Source organism: Salvelinus fontinalis, chromosome 1 (assembly GCF_029448725.1).
Source record: "Salvelinus fontinalis isolate EN_2023a chromosome 1, ASM2944872v1, whole genome shotgun sequence".
In the NCBI taxonomy this organism is placed as follows: Eukaryota; Metazoa; Chordata; class Actinopteri; order Salmoniformes; family Salmonidae; genus Salvelinus; species Salvelinus fontinalis.
The window spans coordinates 36,716,033-36,743,503 of record NC_074665.1 but is presented as its reverse complement, the minus strand read 5'-3'; the positions used below and the strand labels follow the sequence as shown (position 1 = coordinate 36,743,503).

Below are 27,471 nucleotides of genomic sequence, written 5' to 3'. Positions count from 1 at the left end.
CGCAGTCTGTTACCTGCCATTGCACTTTGACCATTCAATGTCCAGACTGAATCCTACTGTAAAAGTGGGGTGGTACCTTTTTCCATGTGTTGAACTCTCTTCTATCTCACCGAGCATAAACAAACGATATGAACCCTGAACTCTAACTATACTAAACCCAAAAATTAAACATGTAAAGATCCAAAAGGGGGTTTTCCCACTAGCTAACATGCAGGGGATTTCAACTTTCCAATGTAGACTCTTAAATCTGCATTGCCACTCAATAGCCCCATTCTTTATATATATGGAAATGAAAATCAATAGAAGATTGAGGCTCTTCCACCTAAAACCAAGCCTGGGCACCAATATAGATTCACACATATCTCAGCCTGAGCTATAGCGGCAGTTACTTTAGCAAGAAAAATAATAAAGATACGAATATTATTGAACCGGAGCACGTGAGAACTCACACCACTGTTTTTTAGGCAATCCGTTAAACATAATCTTCAATGTGGCCGGGTACAGCAGTGCGTAGTCCATCTTCATTCTCTTGAGTCGAGCCTTCGCCTCATCAAACCCTTTGCGTCTTCGTACAACCGCTGTGGAATAATCATTGAAGAATGAGACCTTTGGACCTTTACGTTGACTACCGTCAGAACCAATGTTTCTAGCCGCATCCATGACGCGCTGCTTGTCGGTGAAGTTGCTTGTCGGTGAAGTTGTGTAACTTTATAACCACTGGCCGTGGGTGCTGGTTGGGACCGGTTATCGGTGCTTGAGAGCGATGGGCTCTGTCCAGCTTCACACGACCAGCCTTAGTGTCAATTTGTAGGTAGTCAGGGTTCTATTCTTCCAAAAAATTTACTGTACGTGTCCCTTCAGAATTTTACGGGAGTCCCACGAATATTGCATCTGTGTCCTCGATTATCCAAGTCGTCAATGTGCTCCGCCATTTCGCGCACCTGTTTCTCGAGTGCTTTTATCTTAGTGTCCATAGATGTAGTCGAAGTTTCCACTGTAGCAATTCTTCCTTCCGCCTCATCAACATGTTTGACAACGCTCTGTAGTTCAGCTGAATGGCCTGCTATTGCTTCCAAGACCGTTCTTATCTTAACATCGATCACTTTAGTAATGTTATCAGTCATCTTTTGAATCATCAGGTCCATTGTGCCTGGATCCGCAATGGTGTTAGCTAGCTCCTCCTGCAAATCTACAGGGATGTTGGTTTTGGTTGAGTTCTTAGTAGTTCTGTTGGGCATGTTGTCGGAGATTTTTGAGAAATAGCCGTCAAGACTCATTGTAGGATAACTTATTTAGCCAATTCTACCACTTTTTCAAGCTAGGAGATTAATGTAAAAATATAAATTTACGAATGCCACGGGAGCTCGCTGAAACACAGTGTTCTCTCTACGGCGCCATTTTGTCCCCCCAGAATGCTGTTTATGGACTATAGCTCATCATCAAGCTTGAGGCCCTGGGTTCGAACCCTGCCCTGTGCAACTGGGTCCTGGACTTCCTGATAGCCCACCCCCAGGTGGTGAAGGTAGGAAACATCACCTCCACTCCCTACAAGGGTGCGTGCTCAGCCCCCTCCTGTACTCCCTGTTCACCCATGACGGCGTGGCCAAGCACACCTCCAACTCAATCATCAAGTTTGCAGACGAGACAACAGTAGTAGGCTTGATTACCAACGATGACGAGACAGCCTACAGAGAGGAGGTGAGGGCTCTGGGAGTGTGGTGCCTGAAAAACAACCTCTCACTCAACATCAACAAAACAAAGATGATGATTGTGGACTTCAGGAAACAGCAGAGGGTGTACCCCCCCCCCCCCCCCATCTACATCGACTGGACCGCAGTGGAATGCTTCAAGTTCCTTGCCGTACACATCACTGACAAACTGAAATGGACCACCCAAACATACAGTGTGGTGAAGGTGACGCAGCAGAGCCTCTTCAACCTCAGGAGGCTAAAGAAATGTCACCTAAAACCCTCACAAACTTTTATAGATGCACAATTGAAAGCATCCTGTCGGACTCTTTCACCGCCTGGTACGGCAACTGCACCGCCCGCAACCGCAAGGCTCTCCAGAGGGTGGTACGGTCTGCCCAACGTATTACCGGGGGCAAACTACCCCCCTCCCTACATCACCCAATGTCACAGGAAGGCCAACAAGATCATCAAGGACATCAACCACCCGAGCCACTGCCTGTTCACCCCGCTATCATCCAGAGGTCAGTACAGGTGCATCAAAGCTGGGACCGAGAGACTGAAAAACAGCTTCTATCTCAAGGCCATCAGACTGTTAAACAGCCATCACTAGCACATTAGAGGCTGCTGCCTACAAGCATAGACTAGAAATCACTAGCCACTTTAAGGAATGGAACACTAGTCACTTTAATTATGTTTACATATCTGGCATTACTCATCTCATATGTATACTGTGTTCTATACTATTATACTGTATCTTAGTTTGTTCTGCACTGACATTGCCCGTCCATATGTTTATAGTCTTAATTCATTCATACTTACGTTTGTGTGCATTGGGTATGTGTTGTGTAATTTGTCGGAGCTAGCACAAGCATTTTGCTCCACCCGCAATAACATCTGCTAATCACGTCTATGTGACCAATACAATTTGATTAGATTTTGATATGATTTGACAGCCTGCTTGGAGTTTGCCCAGAGGCACCTAAAGACTATAAGCTTGGCACACCTGTATTTGGGGAGTTTCTCCCATTTTTCTCTGCAGATACTCTCAAGCTCTGTCTGAGAGACCATGACAAAACAAGATTTTTTGGTCTGATAAAACCAAGATTGAACTCTTTGGCCTGAACGCCAAGTGTCACGTCTGGAGGAAACCTGGCACCATCCCTACAGTGAAGCACGGTGGTGGCAGCATCATGCAGTGGGGATGTTTTTCAGCGGCAGAGACTGGGAGACTAGTCAGGATCAAGGGAAAGACGAACGGAGCAAAGTACAGAGAGATCTTGATGAAAACCTTCTCCAGAGCGCTCAGGACCTTAGACTGGGGTGAAGGTTCACCTTCCAACAGGACATCGACCCTAAGCACACAGCCAAGACAACGCAGGAGTGGCTTCGGGACAAGTCTCTGAATGTCCTTGAGTGGCCCAGCCAGAGCCCGGACTTGAACCCGATAGAACATCTCTGGAAAAACCTCAATATGCCTGTGCAGCGACGCTCCCCATACAACCTGACAGAGCTTGAGAGGATCTGCAGAGAAAAATGGGATAAACTCCCCAAATACAGGTGTGCCAAGCTTATAGTGTCATACCCAAGAAGACTCGATGCTGAAATCGATGCCAAAGGTACTTCAACAAAGTACTGAGTAAAGGGTCTGAATACTTGTGTAAATGTGATGTAATTACATTTTTATTGGCAAAAATTTCTAAAAAACTATTTTTACTTTGTCATTATCGGGCATTGTGTGTAAATTGATGAGGGGAAAATACAATTTAATCAATTTTAGAATAAGGCTGTAAGTCTATGGGTATCTGCTACCATTGCCAAAATCATGAAGTACCCCTTTATTAAATATCATTTTGTGCTTGTTTATAAACTGTAAAATCAATCCACAACGGACCAGGACGATAATATTTTATGTCCCCAGCCAAATTGGATTTGATGACAAGGTAAAGACCATCAATACGATATGTGTTGCGATTCTCACGCAATTCTTACGTTTGGCATGTACATGTTCAGACTGCAATTTAGTAGGCCTACCTAGCACCTATATCAATGTGAATGCTATTGCCTGTTTAACAATGTATTTCCATTTTGATGCAATGCAAATAGAACAATGTAGACATGTTCAACATGTTCAACATATTTAGCAAATATGGGGCAGGCTATTTAACAAACTAGGCTATAACGGACTAACATTATAATTGGAGTTGATGATACATAAAAGCCCATAAATACACAACTTGAAGCAACCACATCTTTAGTCATGGAGCACGTTCTGATTGACCAATGAGGGGCCAAGCCTCGACACACCCACAACTTGTTTAGTCATACAAATCTAGCCCTGTCACGCCACTGCCAGCTACTGCGCCTGGTTGTGAAAATAGCAAAAATATTTCGGACACACCCCCGAACCTATAACGGTGCAACAAACACTCAGATGTACCATTGCGTTAGGTTTGTTCAAATAGCCCACTGTGTCAAACTTCAATATATCCACGTAAAGTACATTTGTTTTATTACATTTACATTTAAGTCATTTAGCAGACGCTCTTATCCAGAGCGACTTACAAATTGGTGCATTCACCTTATGATATCCAGTGGAACAACCACTTTACAATAGTGCATCTAACTCTTTTAAGGGGGGGGAGGTTAGAAGAATTACTTTATCCTATCCTAGGTATTCCTTAAAGAGGTGGGGTTTCAGGTGTCTCCGGAAGGTGGTGATTGACTCCGCTGACCTGGCGTCGTGAGGGAGTTTGTTCCACCATTGGGGTGCCAGAGCAGCGAACAGTTTTGACTGGGCTGAGCAGGAACTGTACTTCCTCAGAGGTAGGGAGGCGAGCAGGCCAGAGGTGGATGAACGCAGTGCCCTTGTTTGGGTGTAGGGCCTGATCAGAGCCTGAAGGTACGGAGGTGCCGTTCCCCTCACAGCTCCGTAGGCAAGCACCATGGTCTTGTAGCGGATGCGAGCTTCAACTGGAAGCCAGTGGAGAGAGCGGAGGAGCGGGGTGACGTGAGAGAACTTGGGAAAGTTGAACACCAGACGGGCTGCGGCGTTCTGGATGAGTTGTAGGGGTTTAATGGCACAGGCAGGGAGCCCAGCCAACAGCGAGTTGCAGTAATCCAGACGGGAGATGACAAGTGCCTGGATTAGGACCTGCGCCGCTTCCTGCGTGAGGCAGGGTCGTACTCTGCGAATGTTGTAGAGCATGAACCTACAGGAACGGGTCACCGCCTTGATGTTAGTTGAGAACGACAGGGTGTTGTCCAGGATCACTCCAAGGTTCTTAGCACTCTGGGAGGAGGACACAATGGAGTTGTCAACCGTGATGGCGAGATCATGGAACGGGCAGTCCTTCCCCGGGAGGAAGAGCAGCTCCGTCTTGCCGAGGTTCAGCTTGAGGTGGTGATCCGTCATCCACACTGATATGTCTGCCAGACATGCAGAGATGCGATTCACCACCTGGTTATCAGAGGGGGGAAAGGAGAAGATTAATTGTGTGTCGTCTGCATAGCAATGATAGGAGAGACCATGTGAGGATATGACAGAGCCAAGTGACTTGGTGTATAGCGAGAATAGGAGAGGGCCTAGAACAGAGCCCTGGGGGACACCAGTGGTGAGAGCACGTGGTGCGGAGACAGATTCTCGCCACGCCACCTGGTAGGAGCGACCTGTCAGGTAGGACGCAATCCAAGCGTGGGCCGCGCCGGAGATGCCCAGCTCGGAGAGGGTGGAGAGGAGGATCTGATGGTTCACAGTATCAAAGGCAGCCGATAGGTCTAGAAGGATGAGAGCAGAGGAAAGAGAGTTAGCTTTAGCAGTGCGGAGCGCCTCCGTGACACAGAGAAGAGCAGTCTCAGTTGAATGACTAGTCTTGAAACCTGACTGATTTGGATCAAGAAGGTCATTCTGAGAGAGATAGCAGGAGAGCTGTCCAAGGACGGCACGTTCAAGAGTTTTGGAGAGAAAAGAAAGAAGGGATACTGGTCTGTAGTTGTTAACATCGGAGGGATCGAGTGTAGGTTTTTTCAGAAGGGGTGCAACTCTCGCTCTCTTGAAGACGGAAGGGACGTAGCCAGCGGTCAAGGATGAGTTGATGAGCGAGGTGAGGTAAGGGAGAAGGTCTCCGGAAATGGTCTGGAGAAGAGAGGAGGGGATAGGGTCAAGCGGGCAGGTTGTTGGGCGGCCGGCCGTCACAAGACGCGAGATTTCATCTGGAGAGAGAGGGGAGAAAGAGGTCAAAGCACAGGGTAGGGCAGTGTGAGCAGAACCAGCGGTGTCGTTTGACTTAGCAAACGAGGATCGGATGTCGTCGACCTTCTTTTCAAAATGGTTGACGAAGTCATCAGCAGAGAGGGAGGAGGGGGGAGGAGGGGGAGGAGGATTCAGGAGGGAGGAGAAGGTGGCAAAGAGCTTCCTAGGGTTAGAGGCAGATGCTTGGAATTTAGAGTGGTAGAATTTGGCTTTAGCAGCAGAGACAGAAGAGGAGAATGTAGAGAGGAGGGAGTGAAAGGATGCCAGGTCCGCAGGGAGGCGAGTTTTCCTCCATTTCCGCTCGGCTGCCCGGAGCCCTGTTCTGTGAGCTCGCAATGAGTCGTCGAGCCACGGAGCAGGAGGGGAGGACCGAGCCGGCCTGGAGGATAGGGGACATAGAGAGTCAAAGGATGCAGAAAGGGAGGAGAGGAGGGTTGAGGAGGCAGAATCAGGAGATAGGTTGGAGAAGGTTTGAGCAGAGGGAAGAGATGATAGGATGGAAGAGGAGAGAGTAGCGGGGGAGAGAGAGCGAAGGTTGGGACGGCGCGATATCATCCGAGTAGGGGCAGTGTGGGAAGTGTTGGATGAGAGCGAGAGGGAAAAGGATACAAGGTAGTGGTCGGAGACTTGGAGGGGAGTTGCAATGAGATTAGTGGAAGAACAGCATCTAGTAAAGATGAGGTCAAGCGTATTGCCTGCCTTGTGAGTAGGGGGGGAAGGTGAGAGGGTGAGGTCAAAAGAGGAGAGGAGTGGAAAGAAGGAGGCAGAGAGGAATGAGTCAAAGGTAGACGTGGGGAGGTTAAAGTCACCCAGAACTGTGAGAGGTGAGCCATCCTCAGGAAAGGAACTTATCAGGGCGTCAAGCTCATTGATGAACTCTCCAAGGGAACCTGGAGGGCGATAAATGATAAGGATGTTAAGCTTGAAAGGGCTGGTAACTGTGACAGCATGGAATTCAAAGGAGGCGATAGACAGATGGGTCAGGGGAGAAAGAGAGAATGTCCACTTGGGAGAGATGAGGATCCCAGTGCCACCACCCCGCTGACCAGAAGCTCTCGGGGTGTGCGAGAACACGTGGGCAGACGAGGAGAGAGCAGTAGGAGTAGCAGTGTTATCAGTGGTAATCCATGTTTCCGTCAGTGCCAAGAAGTCGAGGGACTGGAGGGAAGCATAGGCTGAGATGAACTCTGCCTTGTTGGCCGCAGATCGGCAGTTCCAGAGGCTGCCTGAGACCTGGAACTCCACGTGGGTCGTGCGCGCTGGGACCACCAGGTTAGAGTAGCAGCGGCCACGCGGTGTGAAGCGTTTGTATGGTCTGTGCAGAGAGGAGAGAACAGGGATAGACAGACACATAGTTGACAGGCTACAGAAGAGGCTACGCTAATGCAAAGGAGATTGGAATGACAAGTGGACTACACGTCTCGAATGTTCAGAAAGTTAAGCTTACGTTGCAAAAAATCTTATTGACTAAAATGATATAGTACTGCTGGCTGGTGAAATAGGCTAGCTAGCAGTGGCTGCGTTGTTGACTTTGTTTGAAAGTGTAGCTGGCTAGGTAACCTCTAACTGGCTAGGTAACCTCGACAATTACTCTAGACTACACAATTATCTTGGATACAAAGACGGCTATGTAGCCAGCTAAGATCAAACAAATCAAACTGTTGTACTGTAATGAAATGAAAATGTAATACTACCTGTGGAGCAAAGCGGAATGCAACTACTCGCTACAACCCGGAAGTGCGTATCGTAGAGGGAGAGGCAATAGAAGTGTTGTTTCTTGTATTATTGTCTTTTGTGTCTTTAGAGGACTGCTTCACCTTAATGTCCCCTTTCCCCCCTTTCCCTTTTCTTCTGTCCTTATTTTGTCCCACTTTGTCCCTTCTTTGTCCCTTCTTCTCTTCTGCCAACTAGACACTCCTTGTTAGCTAGCTAGCTTCTTCCAGGAATGTCCCTAGCAACTGCCTAGCAACAGGTAAACAACTTAGCTAGCTAAGAAAACGGTATAATTTTATGAAAAAATTGTTACTTTTTCAAAAGCCTTTCTTCTTTGTTTGCTGCTTGTTTGGTCTCCTATTCAGTTTGCAGTTTTCTTTTGATTTTTTCGATGTACTTTACTCTAAAAAAACATTTAAATTTCAATATTTGTAGGAGCTCATCTTTTCAGCTGCTGCTGCTTAATTTGGAACTCCGGAACTTTTTTTCGACTTTTTTTTATTTTATTCTCTGCTTTAGCACACTCTGCCAACCCGGATGTCCTAGCCATGTCTGAATCCTGGCTTAGGAAGGCCACCAAAACCCCTGAAATTTCCATCCCTAACTATTAACATTTTCCGACAAGATAGAACTGCCAAAGGGGGCGGTGTTGCAATCTACTACAGAGATAGCCTGCAGAGTTCTGTCATACTATCCAGGTCTGTGCCCAAACAATTTGAGCTTCTACTTTTAAAAATCCACCTTTCCAGAAACAAGTCTCTCACCGTTGCCTTTTGCTATAGATCACCTTCTGTCCTCAGCTGTGCCCTGGACACCATATGTGAATTGATTACCCCCCATCTATCGTCAGAGCTCGTATCGTAAGGTGACCTAAACTGGGACATGCTTAACACCCCGGCATTCTACATTCTAAAGTAGATGCCCTCAATCTCACACAAATTATAAATTAACCTACCAGGTACAACCCCAAATCCGTAAACACGGGCACCCTCATAGATATTATCCTAACCAACCTGCCCTCCAAATACACCTCTGCTGTCTTCAACCAGGATCTCAGAGATCACTGCCTCATTGCCTGCGTCCGTAATGGGTCTGCGGTCAAACGACCACGCCTCATCACTGTCAAACGCTCCCTAAAACACTTTAGCGAGCAGGCCTTTCTAATCGACCTTGTCCAGGTATCCTGGAAGGATATTGACCTCATTCCATCAGTAGAGGATGCCTGGTTATTCTTTGAAAGTGCTTTCCTAACCATCTTAAATAAGCATGCCCCATTCAAAAAAAATTGAAACAGGAACAGATACAGCCCTTGGTTCACTCCAGACCTGACTGCCCTTGACCAGCACAAAAACATCCTGTGACGTACTGCATTAGCATCGAATAGCCCCCGCGATATGCAACTTTTCAGGAAAGTTAGGAACCAATGTACACAGGCAGTTAGGAAAGCAAAGGCTAGCTTTTTCAAACAGATATTTGCATCCTGTAGCACAAACTCCTGAAAGTTCTGGGACACTGTCAAGTCCATGGAGAATAAGAGCACCTCCTCCCAGCTGCCCACCGCACTGAGGCTAGGAAACACTGTCACCACTGATAAATCCACGATAATTGAGAATTTCAATCAGCATTTTCCTACGGCTGGCCATGCTTTACACCTGGCTACTCCTACCCCGGTCAACAGCCCTGCACCCCCCACAGCAACTTGCCCAAGCCTCCCCCATTACTCCTTCACCCAAATCCAGAGAGCCAATATTCTGAAAGAGCTGCAAAATCCGGACCCCTACAAATCAGCCGGGCTAGACAATCTGGACCCTCTCTTTCTATAAAATTATCCGCCGCAATTGTTGCAACCCCTATTACTAGCCTGTTCAACCTCTCTTTCGCATCGTCTGAGATCCCCAAAGATTGGAAAGCTGCCGCGGTCATTCCCCTCTTCAAAGGGGGAAACACTCTAGACCCAAACTGTTACAGACCTATATCTATCCTACCCTGCCTTTCTAAGGTTTTCGACTCTGTCAATCACTGTATTCTTATCGGCAGACTCAACAGCCTTGGTTTCTCAAATGACTGCCTCGCCTGGTTCACCAACTACTTCTCAGACAGAGTTCAGTGTGTCAAATCTGAGGGCCTGTTGTCCGGACCTCTGGCAGTCTCTATGGGGTGCCACAGGGTTCAATTCTCGGGCCGACTCTTTTCTATGTATACATTAATGATGTCTCTCTTGCTGCTGGTGATTCTCTGATACACCTTTACACAGACACCATTCTGTATACTTCTGGCCCTTCTTTGGACACTGTGTTAACTAACCTCCAGACGAGCTTCAATGCCACACAACTCTCCTTCCGTGGCCTCCAACTGCTCTTAAATGCACGTAAAACTAAATGCATGCTCTTCAACCGATCGCTGCCCGCACCTGCCAGCATCACTACTCTGGACGGTTCTGACTTAGAATATGTGGACAACTACAAATACCTAGGTGTCTGGTTAGATTGTGAACTCTCCATCCAGACTCACATTAAGCATCTCCAATCCAAAATTAAATCTATAATTGGCTTCCTATTTTGCAACAAAGAATCCTTCACCCATGCTGCCAAACATACCCTCGTAAAACTGACTATCCTACCAATTCTTGACTTCGGTGATATCATTTTTCAAAATAGCCTCCAACACTCTACTCTGCAAATGGATGCAGTCTATCACAGTGCCATCCGTTTTGTAACCAAATACTAAATATACACCAAATATACTACCCACCACTGCGACTTGTATGCTCTCGATGGCTGGCCCTCGCTTCATATTCGTCGCCAATCCCACTGGCTCCAGGTCATCTATAAGTCTTTGCTAGGTAAAGCCCCGCCTTATCTCAGTTCACTGGTCACCATAGCAGCACCCACCCGTAGCACGCGCTCCAGCAGGTATATTTCACTGGTCACCCCCAAAGCCAATTCCTCCTTTGGCCGCCTTTCCTTCCAGTTCTCTGCTGCCAATGACTGGAACAAATTGCAAAAATCATTGAAGCTACAAATTGCAAAAATCACTGAAGCTGGAGACTCATATCCCCCTCTCTAACTTTAAGCACCAGCTGTCAGAGCAGCTCGCAGATCACTGCACCTATTCATAGCCCATCTGTAAATAGCCCATCCAACTACCTCATCCCCATACTGTTATTTATTTTTGCTCCTTTGTACCCCAGTATCTCTACTTGCACATTAATCTTCTGCACATCTATCACTCCAGTGTTTAATTGCTAAATTGTAATTATTTCGCCACTATGGCCAATTTATTGCCTTACCTCCCTTATATTACCTCATTTGCACACACTGTACATATAATTTTCTATTGTGTTATTGACTGTATGTTTGTTTATCCCATATCCAACTCTGTGTTGTTGTTTGTGTCGCACTGCTTTGCTTTATCTTGGCCAGGTCACAGTAAATGAGAACTTGTTCTCAACTGGCCTACCTGGTTAAATAAAGGTTAAAAAAAAACATCTGGCTAGTGGCTAGCTGAATGCTGCCTGAATTCAACGCGTCTTACTATCTTTTGTGGGGAACAGAAACGTTTCACAGAGTACTTACTTCAAGCCCTCTGGTTCGAGGCCAAGCAGTCTCTTTCTCACCAGCAGGAGTTTGGGTGTGAAGTCTGGGATGAGCTGAATCCTCAACATGAGGTCCCCAACCACCTGATAGAGTGAAATGTACAGGGACAATCAGTATAAAGGCTCAGAGCAAGTTCAATAGTGACAATGTGGGATTTTTTTATGTTAACATAAATGTGACTATAACATCATTGCTATTACTAAATTGATACTCAAGATTTACTCTATTTAACAAGAACATTATACTTCCTCCATAGGCCCACAACCTTAATGGGGCAATCTGCAGTTGAAACAATATCAAAGCATTCTCAGCGCCACTGTTTTGGTAATAAGCTGAGGATTGGGGCTGGAGAAATGTAACCACTCTTAAATTTATAGACCGAGCTATGGATGCATGGATTGATCATCCATGATATCAAAATTATTTTTATTTTATATTTTTGTTTGTTTAAAAAACATTCAAGTAAACAAGCTTATACTTTGGGTTTTGATGGGCTACATTAGTTGAACTAAGCTCATGAGGCATTTAAAAGTTATATTAGAGCTGGGCGATATGCCCAAAATATTATCTCTACATTTTTTCACACTTATGGGTGATTCACGATATACATTATCTAACTTTTTAAAAATGGTATTCTCTCTAAATAAAGGTTAGTTGCACAATTAAAGGTCAATACACTGCATTAGGAATAATCTAATGTAAAATTATACCTAGGCTAAATATAAGCCTTCAACCATAAGACCCACTCATACACAACAAAAAATGGAAATGCAAAATGCAACAATTTCTAAGATTTTACCAAGTTAAAGTTCATATGAGGAAATCAGTCAATTGAAATAAATAAATTAGGCCCAAATCTATAGATTTCATACGACTGGGAATACAGATATGCATCTGTTAATCACAGAAATATTTTTTTTAAAGTTAGGGGCGTGGATCAGAAAACCAGTCAGTATCTGGTGTGACCACCATTTACCTCATGCTGCTCGACACATCTCCTTTGCACAGAGTTGATAAGGCTGTTGATTGTGGACTGTGGAATGTTGTCCCACTCCTCTTCAATGGCAGTGCAAAGTTGCTGGATATTGACGGGAAATGTAACACCCTATCGTACACTTCGATCCAGAGCATGGGTGGGTGACATGTCAATGGGTGACATGTCTGGTGGGTATGCAGGCCATGGAAGAACTGGGACATTTTAAGCTTTCAGAAATTGTGTACAGATCCTCGCGACATGCGGCCGTGCATTACTATGCTGATACATGAGGGGATGGCGGCGGATGAATGGCACAACAATGGGCCTCAGGATCTCGTCATGGAATCTCTGTGCATTCAAATTGCCATCGATAAAATGCAATTCTGTTCATTGTCTGTAGCTTATGCCTGCCCATACCATGACCCCATTGCCACCATGGGGCACTCTGTTCACAACGTCTACATCAGCAAACCGCTCGCCCACACGACACCATCTCCCCGGTACAGTTGAAACCGGGAGTCATCCGTGAAGAGCACACTTCTCCAGCGTGCCAGTGGCCATCGAAGGTGATACTTTGTTCACTGAAGTTGGTTACAACAAAGCACTGCAGTCACGCAAAGACCCCGGTGAGGACAACGAGCACACAAGTGAGCTTCCCTGAGACCGTTTCTGACAGTTTGTGAAGAAATTATTCGGTTGTGCAAACCCACAGCTTCATCAGCTGCCCGGGTGGCTGGTCTCAGAAGATCCCGCAGCTGAAGAAGCCGGATGTGGAGGTCCTGGGATGGCGTGGTTACATGTGGTCTGCAGTTGTGAGGCTGGTTGGACGTATTGCCAAATTCTCTGAAATGACGTTGATGGCAGAGAAACGAACATAAAATTATCTGGCAACAGCTCTGATGGACATGCCTGCAATGAACATGCCAATTGCACGCTCACTCAAACTTCAGACATCTGTGACATTGTGTTGTGTGACAAAACTGCACATTTTAGATTGGCCTTCTATTGTCCCCAGCACAAGGTGCACCTGCGTAATGATCATGCGGTTTAATCAGCTTCTTGATATGCTACATCTGTCAGGTGGATGGATTAGCTTAGCAAAGGAGAAGAGTTCACTAACAGGGATGTAAACAAATTAGTGCACAAAATTTGAGAGAAATAAGCTTTTTTTGTGCGTATGGTACATTTTTGTGATCTTTTATTTCAGCTCATGAACACTTTACATTTTGCGTTTATATTTTTTTCCGGTATAATTTAATTATTTTATAAAAATAGTTTAACCTGCTTTTTTTCAATAATCACTGATCTGGCTTTCAAGCCTGTCTATGGAAATGTAATTTTTGTTGAACCATGCACATCCACTAATAATGAGTGGTAGCAGGCATTATAGAAAATTAACACAGGTCTCATAAACAATCACTTAAGCACAAGCCCAATGCTAGTGAGTAGCCAGCAAATCTTTATATTTAAAGTCTAGCCAATTTGGATCCATTTGCTTGCTAAAAAGGTAGAACAGTTGAAGTGTTATGAATACACCCTCCTATCCATCTCCAACTGTTTGAACAATATAGCCTGTTCATTTTGTTTAGATGTTGAAATCAAGTGGCCTACCTGCATAACAAACATGCTAATTTCTCAAATTGAGAACGTGTTGCCAATTCCTTACACAAATGCATCTTTTTATGCTCATTGCACATTTATAAAACAAAGACTAGACAGCTAGCACAGCTGTGTGCGAGTGGGGGGTTCACAGTGCACACAGCATAGAAGAGCAAAGGAGACAAACTCATAAAAACTGAAGAAAAAAATGCAATACAGGCATTTGGAACATCGTCCAGCCCTATGTTATATTCTTCAAGAATCAATGGGGACAGATCATTCATTTATAAATCCAGTGAAAAAGGCTAGGGGTTGCAAATCCCAGAGCCCATGTGTGTTTGTGAGCAGGGGTTTTGAGAGAGAGCTTTCAATTTTGTGCAGATATGGGATATATATTTTTTAATACATTAGTAATATAGTTTATTTATTTACTGTCCTATCATGATGGAATGGTCCCCAACCCTATACACCCACCTGAGCAACCTATACACTAAAGAGAAGTCCTTATCTGTTTTATGGGCCTACTGTAAGTAGCCTATACGCAACCAAATCAGAAAGATGAATGTGATGAATGAATGTGTCAGAGACCTACTAAAGCAGCACCGCCCCCTTAAGATTCTGAGCCTGCCTGGCAGGGTTGGTCCTACAAAACAATGCCCCCTGATCGGAGAGCATAATATACAAGGAAATTCTCAAAGCTGCTAATGAGAACCTTGACGATGTTGTTCCTAGACAGTGGGGATTCCGGTAGGGTGCCCCCACCCAGGCAGTGGCAGTCCTGGCAACACTAGCTGCAGTAACCCATGGGGAGGGGGGGTCACACTCAGACATTCAGAGAGGGGGCATATTATTGTGGCCCTGGTGGCACAAAATCAAAGGTCTGACTGCACAGAGAAGCTTGGGAATATGGTCACAATGGGGGACCAGTGTGTGGGTGTTTCAGGGGAAGGGGGTGTATCTGATCTCCCTTACCTAGGATTTGACAAAGGTTAATCAAATCTCTCAATTATTGCATGCCTTCTCATACAGCTGCAACTGTTTATGCATTCGTAAATCAAGTCCTTTCTTGAATTGGGCTCTGGGATGGAACAACTGTTGAGCATCTGAGTTTATGGTTGTTTATGTGGGAAAGGGGTTGAGTGTGTATGAGTGTTTGTGTGTATCCCACAACTGTTGCTAGGGAGTAAAGATGTTAGGGACAACATAGGATGAATCACAATAATTGTTTGCTAAAATAATAACTGCTTGCCAAAATGTAATTTTTGTAATGGCAATCCTGGTAAGAGGCAACAATCCTTTGCATGAACTACCTACATATTTACATATATTAATTGTTAATTATGGAAATTAAGATAAGCAGGATTTCTATATATTTTTTTTAATAGCTATATATAATACAAATTGAAGTGAGAGCGATGGAAATACTTTTTGGCAGCTGATCTGCTTCTGTTCTGTGGGTGGTACTGTGTGCTCTTTTTTTCGAAGGATTTGGTCACGGTCTCTCGGGGGCCTTGGTATCCGGGGTGGTCTGCCGGTCACTGGGATGACAACCCAACTTCGGATGTGGAGAAGTTTTAGCAGGTGGAAAAGTGGGGAACAATTGGGGGTTTACTTAGTAGCAATGCAAATATCATGGTATAGCTATATGGACACTCAATCACTATGGTACATTTTAATGGTGCGTTTACAAACATATATTATGATAAATAGATTTGAAACTTGTATTTCATTATGGTAAATGGTGAAATAAGTGCAGCCAGTTATAATTATAATGGCTTAGCAGATAATAAGAAAAGAGTCAGTATTTACATGGCTAAAAGACAAGGAATATAATATCTATTGTTTACGGGAAACTCATTCAGCAATTTCAGATGAAGTTGTGTGGTAAAAGGACTGGGGGGGGTGCGAAATATATTTCTCCCATGGGCAAAGAAATTCAAAAGGCGTGATGATATTAATCCAAATGTGCAAATTGACCACAGATCCTCAAGGTAGATGGATGATCTTAAATATGTTATTGGACCATAAACAGATATGACTCATTAACCTATACGGTCCAAATAATGATGATCCACGTTTCTTTGAAAATATATATAATAATTTATCAACGCTACAAGCAATACAATACTCTATTATTAAGGTGGGAGATTATAATATGGTTTTAAAAACATTTACGGACCGTAAAGGAAATCACACTACAAACTATCACCCTCATGCCCTTAAGGAAATCATGAATGTCATGGTTATATTGGAATTAGTGGATATATGGAGGCTTAAATATCCTGACCTAGTGAGATATACATGGCGGAGGCTCAATTAAGCTAGTCGTCTTGAGTACATTCTTATGTCATTCTCTCTGGCACCAAAAGTTTAAAAAGTGTTGATAGGGGACAGAATGAGGTCAGACCATCACATAATTGGCATATATATTATTCTTACAGAATTTCCACATGGGTTGGAAATTGAATCAGTCTATTGGATGATAACTTGTTTTTAACTAGGACAGAGGAATGTATAACGGACTTTTTCCGACATAGCATACGTACAGCAGATCCCCTTATTGTATGGGACACTTTTAAAATGTGCCTTTAGAGGTACTCATCTCTAAAACAAAAGCAATTTAGGTCAAAAGAGTCCATATTAACAAAAGAAATGGAAGGACTAATAGTACAGATAGATAGCAATAAAAACTGCACCATAAAGGCTCAGAATAAGTTAAAGGAAAAACAAAAAATAAATTGAGGCTAATATATTATAAAAATAAGGCGAACTGGATGGAATGTGTGGAAAAAGCACCGTATATTTAAAAAAATCTTCATAGAAATTACACCAAAAATTATTTACTGCAACTTGTTACAAATGATGGAGTAACCCATGATTCACCAAACAATATTTTGAAAGAGGAAGTACTTTAAGCATGTTTTCGTTTCATTTTCCTCCATCTCCACTAACCAAAGCTAATTGTATGGCTTTCTTTTACTATTGTAAAATGATGCATTATTATGCAATTAAAGCCTTCAAGTCTGGGAAAACTCCAGGGCTGGATGGCATACCAGTGGAGGTATACCAAACCTTGATATACTCAGAGGACCGTTATCAGCAAGTTTGAACCATTCCTATATAAAATGGTAGATTATCAGACACTTAACAAGGTCTGATTTCATTATTACTGAAACAGGATCCAAGTGGTAAATAAACTCAGCAAAAAAAGAAAAGCCCCTTTTTCAGGACCCTGTCTTTCAAAGACAATTCATAAAAATCCAAATAACTTCACAGATCTTCATTGTAAAGGGTTTAAACATTGTTTCCCATGCTTGTTCAATGAACCACAAACAATTAATGAACATGCAGCTATGGAACAGTCGTTAAGACCCAAACAGCAGACGGTAGACAATTAAGGTCACAGTTATCGAAACTTAGGACACTAAAGAGGCCTTTCTACTGACTCTGAAAAACACCTAAAGAAAAATGCCCAGGGTCCCTGCTCATCTGCGTGAACGTGCCTTAGGCATGCTGCAAGGAGGCATGAGGACTGCAGATGTGGCCAGGGCAATACATTGCAATGTTCGTACATACTGTGAGACGCCTAAGATAGTGCTACAGGGAGACAGGACGGACAGCCGATCGTCCTCGCAGTGTCAGACCACGTGTAACAACACCTGCACAGGATTGGTACATCCGAACATCACACCTGCGGGACAGGTACAGGACGGCAACAACTGCCCGAGTTACACCAGGAACGCACAATCCCTCCATCAATGCTCAGACTGTCCGCAATAGGCTGAGAGAGGCTGGACTGAGGGCTTGTAGGCCTGTTGTAAGGCAGGTCCTCACCAGACATCACCGGCAACAACGTCACCCTATGGGCACAAACCCACCGTCGCTGAAGCAAACCCACCGTCTCTGAACCAGACGCTGAACCAGAAGAGCAAAAAGTGCTCTTCACTGAGGAGTCACGGTTTTGTCTCACCAGGGGGGATGGTCGGATTCGTGTTTATCGTCGAAGGAATGAGCGTTACATCGAGGCCTGTACTCTGGAGCGGGATCGATTTGGAGGTGGAGGGTCCGTCATGGTCTGGGGCGGTGTGTCACGGCATCATCGGACTGAGCTTGTTGTCATTGCAGGCAAATTTCAATCCTGTGCGTTACAGGGAAGACATCCTCCTCCCTCATGTGCTACCCTTCCTGCAGGCTCATCCTGACATGACCCTCCAGCATGACAATACCACCAGCCATACTGCTCGTTATGTGCCTGATTTCCTGCGTTCTGCCATGGCCAGCGAAGAGCCCGGATCTCAATCCCATTGAGCCCGTCTGGGACCTGCTGGATCAGAAGGTGAGGGCTAGGGCCATTCTCCCCAGAAATGTCCGGGAACTTGCAGGTGCCTTGGTGGAAGAGTGGGGTAACATCTCACAGCAAGAACTGGCAAATCTGGTGCAGTCCATGAGGAGATGCACTGCAGTACTTAATGCAGCTGGTGGCCACACCAAATACTGACTGTTACTTTAGATTTTGACCCCCCCCCTTTGTTCAGGGACACATTATTCAATTTCTGTGGAACTTGTTCAGTTTATGTCTCAGTTGTTGAAACTTGTTATGTTCATACAAATATTTACACGTTAAATTTGCTGGAAATAAACACAGTTGACAGTGAGAGGACCTTTCTTTGTTTGCTGAGTTAACACACACATCCAAAAATGGACGCAGCAACTACAGATTGCCCCTTTAACAACCTTCCTACAATCACTTCAATATCAATTCAAGATAGATCAATACTGGGTATCTGAGAATCTGCTCATGTTGATTCCTCAACATACCCTGACAATGACAGAAAAGAGGGACCTGCAGCCAGGGCCCAGGTTGATGTAGGGATCCAGCAAGGACTCATGCATGTGTGGGTGGGGTAACAGAGACAGCTTGGACAGCACTGACGTCACCTGCAGGTTCACATCATAAGGCTGGAGGACAGAGAAGGGACAGTCAGTGAGCTCAGGTACACCTAAGTGAATGTAGATCTAGACACCACAATATCGCTAAACTCACAAAGCAGATTTAAGTGTTTAATCCAATTGATGCCCCGGTTGAACATTCTGAGCCGGTTTCCCTGACAGAGATTAAAGTGCTTCTTAGAGTCTTGGACTAAGAAGCACTTTCAATGAACAGGATATTTTAGTCTAGGACTACACTAAAACTGTGTCCGGGAAAACATCCCTCTGAGATCTTTCCTTACTTCAAACTCACCTGATCCAAAATACGGCCCATCATGTCGAAGAGGACTTTAAGGAAGTGGCCCTCAAAGAAGGGACTGTCCAGGTTACACTTATCTAGGGCTTTGGGGGTGCCGCGCCAGTCCCATCTCTGACATATCCCACAGTAGTCCCTGAACTGAAAGAGATGAGGACAATGATAAAATGTTGAGTATAACATTGGGTAGACAACAGGGCTTCAAACTAACATTGTCCCCTAAGTTTTTCAGTTTTCGGCACAAGCCCATGATTTGGTTGCAAACATTTCTTCCTACGGCATCACACAATATAATTTTTTTTGTATCATCTTATAAAGTCATTCACAGTGCTTTATTAATAAGTGTAATAGACTGCTGAGATATATTTTCATGTGCAACCTAATCCAGTGATTGTCATGCATTTTGGGTTGACAATTAGGCTATTGTTATATTTTACTGTTAAAATAGTGCTTCAGTATTTTTTGGGGTTCAATAGAGGTGAATTTACCTGCATCTTTATGTGTACTAATATTACAGGCAAATGTATTTGGGGCTAATTCACCATCTGAGTAAGTGGAAACTTTAAACACATTAGCTAGATTGCGAATTGTAAATATAATACCCACTGCTAATAGCAATGTATTCATCTAACAGTAAATGTAATGTCCTAAAATAACTTTGCAGTTGTAGCCTACCACCCAATGAGGCCTATGCAATCGCAATGGCCAATGCTAGGGCCCTATAAAATCCATTTTATTTTTTGCCTGATTCCGTTTACTTATTTCAGGTTTCTGTTTTTAGCTCTTAAAATCATACTTTTTTTAATCCCTTACAATCATGGAAATTTGCCTATATGGATAGGGCCACATTTTTATGTTTCTAACAGAAGAAATATAAAAAGCATATGCATGACCATGGTAGCAATTGAAAGAGAAAACTTTGGAGATTATGGGGAAATTATGATACCAGAAGGTGAGACAAGACTGAATACAAACATTACACATTTGATTGTACATGCATTTTACATTTATTGTACTTTTTACAGCATCTGTCAATAATGAAATCTGAAAATACTCTGGATACATTCAGTGACATAATAAGAATATTCATAGACATTTTGGAGGAGGTGCAAGATAAGAAAAAACTATTAGAAGTGGTCTAACTGGTGTCCCTAAGAGGCCACACACCCATCCAAACAGTACACAGTTCCTAAGTAATTTCAATGCACTTTTATGACTCAAGGAAAGAGCCTTCAACTATAAAAGGTGCTTTTTGAACTCTCCTAGCTTTGCCATTGAGGAACTGAAGCAAGCACACTTACAATTACTGTTGTTGTTTTTACGCAATCCAAAAACGTTCTATTATAAATCGCAATCTGGGTCAGGTGGGCATAATTCGAAAACGTATTCTATTACAAACATGGCTAGCTAAGTTATAACATACAATCTTGCAGTATTAGGCTTTCAAAAGGCACTAAAGGCACTAAAGATTGTAATTTTGGTGCGCATAGAATTAAGTCCTGAGTGCAATCAAGTGCATGTTCCACGGCAAATTTTCTTCACAATATAACAAACATAGGCTCATTCTGTTCAGGACAATCAAGGGTATAACGCAAGTCATCCTTCTAACTGTGGATCAAACATGGCGATCATAAAGGTTGATAGTGTAAATGACATGCGTTTTCAAATATGGAAATGTGAAGTGGACATTTGGACTCATGGGTGTGTGGTTTGCTTGTATGACATCAAAGTGGTATTTATTATAATGCTCAATCTCTCATCTTTCAGAACACATCGACCCTATCGATTTACAGCATTTCCCTCACTCAGACAGCAACAAATGTGCAAAAGTAGACCAATTAGCGGGAGGGATGGGGGAATCTTCTTGTCACGTGCTGTACTCAAGTTTATAACAGCTTTCAGTCCAAACCCATCCAGCGCTGTGAAGCGGAGAACCTGAGCTCTGATGTCATGTCTAGCATGTTACTGTACAGGCAATGCGTTCCAATTTAGGCACTTGTCAATGAAAAATGACAAGGGCTGTGAGTGGAAAGGGTTAATAAAAAGTCCATAACAATGCTTAAACTACATCAGGAGACCACTTCTGAGGTCTGGGAAAAATCAAAGAAATGTTGCTTTTAGGGTGTAGTGACCATTTAATGCAAGTGTGCACCAGCAAGAGACCTTGTTTGATTAATGATGTTTCTGTAGCGCTCACGTGATTGCAGAGTTTGCTAAACAAATGGCCACAGGATTAATGCAAATTATCATGATATCATTATGCCAGTGTCTTGTCAAAACTATCTTTAAATGTGAAGACTTATTTTATCAAATCAATTCTACGTGTAATTATTATTACGTGATTAAACTAACTCATGTAAACTTTAAGTAACTAGGAAGTCGGGGCACCACAGAAATTTCTTTATATAGTGTCAATTTCCCGAATATAACTTCTCAGATATTTTATCTTATCGATTAGTCATTCTCATTAATGTATTATTATTACCTCATCAGTTCTCATTACTGAACATTGCAAACCCTTGGATATCTGCACAAACCCTAGCCTAAATCATGAATCAGCGATATACAAATTGGCTTTACTAACTAGCAAAATAATCACACAGAATTACAAACAAACACTAAATCATGAATCAGCGATATACAAATTGGCTTTACTAAATAACTAAATAATCACACAGAATTACAAACAAACAGTAGCTATTTGGATTATTACATGATGCAAAGAAAAATTCCCTAGCGGACGAAGCCGATATGATGGCTTGCTAGACAAAGGAAAGGGGTGGGGACTGAGAAAGAGCGGGAAAGACCAAATGGATTCACTAAACACAGTTGATAATTATATCCATTGAAATGCTAATACTTTGCACATGAATGACCGCTCATTCGAGAGGGGGAGCAATGATATACAACCCAAAGGGCCATGTCGTGACACCAGGTAGGCAGACAACTCTGCAGGTTACATTTAATTGAGAAGGTTTTATGGAAAGCCTTTCCATCTCTACCAGAAGAAGTTCATCATAGCATCATCGCTAACGACATACGCGTGCACCACACACATACAGACGGGCATTCCTGAAGTTGCAGGAAAATACAAATCACTGACGCATTTTGTTCATGTCTTATGATTAACTTGGTTCAATACACTGAGTTTCCTACTAAGTTCAATAAATTGTTGAATAATGTTGAATTACGTTTTGATGTCTGGATCGGAGCGAAGAGCTTACAATGAAATGCTTACTTACGAGCCTCTATCCAACAATGCAGTTTAAAAAAAATATGGATAAGAATAAGAAATAAAAGTGACAAGTAGTTAAAGATCAGCAGTAAAATAACAATAGCAAAACTATATTCAGGGGAGTACCGGTACAGTCAACATGCGGGTGCACCGGTTATTTGAGGTAATACGTACATGTAGGTAAAGTTATTAAAGTGACCATGCATAGATGATAACAACAGAGTAGCAGCGGTGTAAAGGCGGGGGGGGGACAATGCAAATAGTCTGGGTAGCCATTTGATTTGGTGTTCAGGAGTCTTATAGCTTGGAGGTAGAAGCTGTTTAGAAGCCTCTTGGACATAGACTTCGCGCTCCGGTACAGCTTGCTGTGCGGTATCAGAGAGGACAGTCTATGACTAGGGTGGCTGGGGTCTTTGACAATTTTTAGGGCCTTCCTCTGACACCGCCTGCTATAGAAGTCCTGGATGGCAGGAAGCTTGGCCCCAGTGATGTACTGGGCCGTTTGCACTACCCTCTGTAGTGCGAGGCGGTCGGAGGCTGAGCAGTTGCCATACCAGGATGTGATGCAACCAGTCAGGATGCTCTCGATGGTGCAGCTGTAGAACCGTTTGAGGATCTGAGGACCCATGCCAAATCTTTTCAGTCTACTGAGGGGGAATAGGTATTGTCGTGCCCTCTTCACGACTGTCTTGGTGTGCTTGGACCATATTAGTTTGTTGGTGATGTGGACACCAAGGAACTTGAAGCTCTCAACCTGCTCCACTGCAGCTGTCGATGAGAATGGGGGCGTGCTTGGTCCTCTTTTTCCTGTAGTCCACAATCATCTCTTTTGTCTTGATCATGTTGAGGGAGAGGTTGTTGGCCTGGCTAGGTCTCTGACCTCCTCCCTATAGGCTGTCTCGTCGTTGTCAGTGATCGGACCACAGTTGTGTCACCGGCAAATGTAATAATGGTGTTGGAGTTGTAACTGGCCGTGCAGTTATGAGTGAACAGGGAGTACAGGAGGGGACTGAGCACGCGCCCCTGAGGGGCCCCTGTGTTGAGGATCAGTGTGGCAGAAGTGTTGTTAACTACCCTTACCACCTGGGGGCAGCCCGTCAGGAAGTCCAGGATCCAGTTGCAGAGGGAGGTGTTTAGTCCTAGGGTTCTTAGCTGGGCCTGAGGATCTGGGCCTGTTCCCGAGAAAGCAGTATATCTTTCACGTCGGGCTCGTCAGACTCGTTAAAGGATTCTGCCAGTTCTTGGAGAGTAATCGCAGTCCTGATGGCCAGAAGTTATTTTCGGTCATAATAAACGGTAGCGGCAACATTATGTACAAAATATATATATATGTTACAAACAACGCAAATAAACAAACAAAAAAACACAATCGTTTGGGGACACGTAAAACGTCTGCCTTCTCCGGCATCATCCTTTCAGTTTTAGTTACAAATCAGAGATCCAGGGCAGTGTTCATTAGGCTCGAATCAGAAGCCAACAGTCCAAAGCCAAGTGACATGGGCAGATACAATCTGAACAATTAGAAACATGTGCAAAACGGTTTCCAACGGTGTACCCTAATGTACACAACCCAGATGTCTATTGAGTTCAGTGAATAAGTGAAAGCTAGGAAACATGAGGGACCTGGAGAGAACTCACCTGTCTGTGTGCATCTCTTAGGTATGTGTCATAACCAGTTCACTCCACATGAGATGAGGATTTGGCCTCATCAGGCACCAAACACAGGAAACTGAAGTGAACACATTTAAAACTGAATAAGGTTATATGATGCCTGTAAAACACTTGCTAAAAATAGTTTTAAATATATAACAAGATGCGGCCCATGTTACATAGGAAATTATGGACCTGTTTACAATCTTGTGGACCTCAGTCTTCCCATCAGGCTTATCATGGTCAGGGCTAAGTGTCGAGGAGTTGCTCAACCAATCAGGCCTGGACAACCTGTTGTTGGCAGAGAGGTCGTCCCCGAACAAAGGGTCCTCTTCAAGGTCTCTGAAAAAGACAACAATACACTCAGTTTACACATTCACTATAAAAAAAACATGACATTTTACACTAAGGATATTGGCTACATTTAGCTTAGGGATGTAAAATTGGTAACTATCTTATATAAAAAGGAGGAGTTTCTGACAATATGCTTTCACATTATTGGTAATTTCAACCTAATGTTTGTATACTAGGCATGGGTAATGTATTTTCTAATTCAAAAAGACAGTGGATCACAGTGAGATGCAGTCTCTCTTATTAGTCATTTTGTTAACCGATTATTTTTTTTGTTGTTGCCATAATTCAGTAAGGAGTGATATTCCATGACATTTTCATTAGCGGGCCAAACTAATCTCGGCACCCAGAACCAAATCTCACATGTGCACTGGCCAGGCCAGCTAATGTTTCATCTGTTCCGAGGGACTAGGCCTCAACATACTGAGGAACCATGCACATTAATTTCACATATTCACATTCCATGACGTCTATGCTCAAGTCACTATGATGGTATTCATTAAAAAAAAATGTGTGGTTGTTGTAGTGCATTGCCATTTTATTAATGGTTCCAAGTTATGGACAGCACAACAAAAAAACATTCTGTGAAGTACTGTGTATTGTGGCAGAAGGAACAAATACACTTTTTATTAATTTTGCTTCTATAAATAAATGTGCTTCTATAAATGCAGTTAGATAGTTAGACCCCCAGCTCTCATGTAGCCAGCTCTGAGGATAGTCTCGTTGGATGGATCCCTTACACAGTGTCATGGGGCTGGCTATTCTCCAGGTGTTCCTTCTCCTGGGGCTTGTTCTCCAGGTAGTTCCTCTCCTCCAGGCTGCGTAGCACCAAGCTGTGGAGGATGTGCTGGTTGGGTTTCTGGATTAGGTGCTCAAACAACCGCAAAGTCATGATGCTGATCTGTGAGAAATATGGTTCAAGGCAATGAGATTAGGTTTTCTCCTGTTTAATGAAAAGCCTCAAGGAGCTACGCTATAAGTGGGAAGCCCAAACTGTATTTTGTTCTTAATAATGGGATATACACAAGGCAGAGGGGCACAGATATGAAAGTGGCAGAGATGGGGCTCAAACCCATAGAGATTATATTATTCTATGCTCAAACCATTGTCACCTGAAGGGATATATAGTCTGGAGTCGGCAGCACTACCACTAGACCAGACTCAAGCACTGGTCCAAACTTTCTTCTCTACTTCAGCAGCATCGCACTGAAAAGGCAGTACATATGTCCTATGTACAACCCACCACCAGAGTTTGTGTATCACGGTCTACACATGATCTAGGCATTTCAAAGTGTAAGAAAAAAATCTAGAAATTTGCTGAAATATAATAAATAAAAAGTCTTTACACCCCTTGCTGTGGCACATCTAAACAAGTTAAGGAGTAAATATTTATAAGCACTAAGCCTATATACAGTGACTTTTTCCAAATTTTGTTAACGTTACAGCTCTTACAGCCATTCTAAAATTGATTCAATAGTTTTTCCCCCCTCATCAATCTACACATCAATCTACCCCATAATGCAAAAGCAAAAACAGGTTTAGACATTTTTGCAAATGTAAATACAATTTAAAAAATTAAAAATCAAAATATATTTATGAGAATTCAGACTCTTTACTCAGTATTTTGTTGAAGCACCTTCGGCAGTGATTACAGCATCGAGTCTTCTTGGGTTTGACACTACAAACTTGGCACACCTGTATTTGCGTAGTTTATCCCATTTCTCTCTGCAGATATGCTCAAGCTCTGTCAGGTTGGATGGGGAGCGTTGCTGCACAGCAATTTTCAGGTCTCTCCTGAGATGTTTGATCAGATTCAAGTCTGGGCTCTGGCTATGCCACTCAAGGACATTCAGAGACTTGTCTTGAAGCCACTCCTGCTTTGTCTTAGCTGTGTGCTCAGGGTCGTTGTCCTGTTGGAAGGTGAACCTTCATCCCAGTATGATGTCCTGAGCGCTCTGGAGCAGGTTTTCATCATGGATCTCTCTACTTTGCTCCATTCATCTTTCCCTCGAACCTGGCTAGTCTCCCAGTACCTGCTGCTGAAAAACATCCCCACAGCATGGTGCTGCCACCACCATGCTTCACCGTAGGGATGGTAACAGGCTTGCTGTAGATGTGACGCTTGGCCTTCAGGCAAAAGAGTTCAATCTTGGTTTCATCAGACCAGAGAATCTTGTTTCTCATGGTCTGAGTCCTTTAGGTGCCCTTTGGCAAACTCCAAGTGGGCTGTCATGTGCCTTTTACTGAGGAGTGGCTTCCATCTGGCCACTCTACCATAAAGGCCTGATTGGTGGACTACTGCAGAGATGGTTGTCCTTCTCGAAGGTTCTCCTATCTCCACAGAGGAACTCTAGAGCTCTGTCAGACTGACCATTGGGTTCTTGATCACCTCCCTGACCAAGGCCCTTCTCAACCGATTGCTCAGTTTGGCTGGGCGGCCAGCTGTAGGAAGAGTCTTGGTGGTTTTAAACTTCATCCATTTAAGAACGATGGAGGCCACTGTGTCCTTGGGGACCTTCAACGCAGCAGAAATGTTTAGGTACCCTTCCCGAGATCTGTGCCCTGACACAATCCTGTCTCGGAGCTCTATGAACAAATCGTTCGACCTCATGGTTTGGTTTTGCTCTGACATGCACTAACAACTGTGGGACCTTATATAGACAGGTTTGTGCCTTTCCAAATCATGTCCAATCAATTGAATTTACTACAGGTGGACTCCAATCAAGTTATAGAAACATCAAGGATGATCAATGGAAACAGGATGCACCTGAGCTCAATTTCGAGTCTCATAGCAGGGTCTGAATACTTATGTAAATAAGTATTTCTGTTTTACACTTATGGGGTATTGCGTGTAGATTGCTAAGGATTTCTTTATTTTATTACTTTTTTTATCCATTTTTTTAATAAGGTTGTAACATAACAAAATAGACACCAAGTAGTGGTTATGATGATTCAATAAAAACGTCCTCTGTCTTTCAAACAATAATTCAACCTCAGAGCCACCAATGCTTTTAAAACATGTTAGTGATACATTTTTAGGCATGCACATGTCAGGGGAGGTTACAAAATAATTCCAAGACACTGAATATCCCTTTGAGTATGGTAAGGAGATAATTGTTTCACTGAAAAATACAAGTATGCACATTTTAAGACTAAAGACACACCA

General features: G+C 43.5%; 1 pseudogene; it reads right to left on the bottom strand.

Annotated features, from left to right (window-relative positions):
* Positions 1–7,279: 7,279 nt before the first annotated feature.
* LOC129857049 (FHF complex subunit HOOK interacting protein 2A-like) overlaps positions 7,280–27,471 on the bottom strand; it is a 45,034-nt pseudogene continuing 24,842 nt past the window's right edge.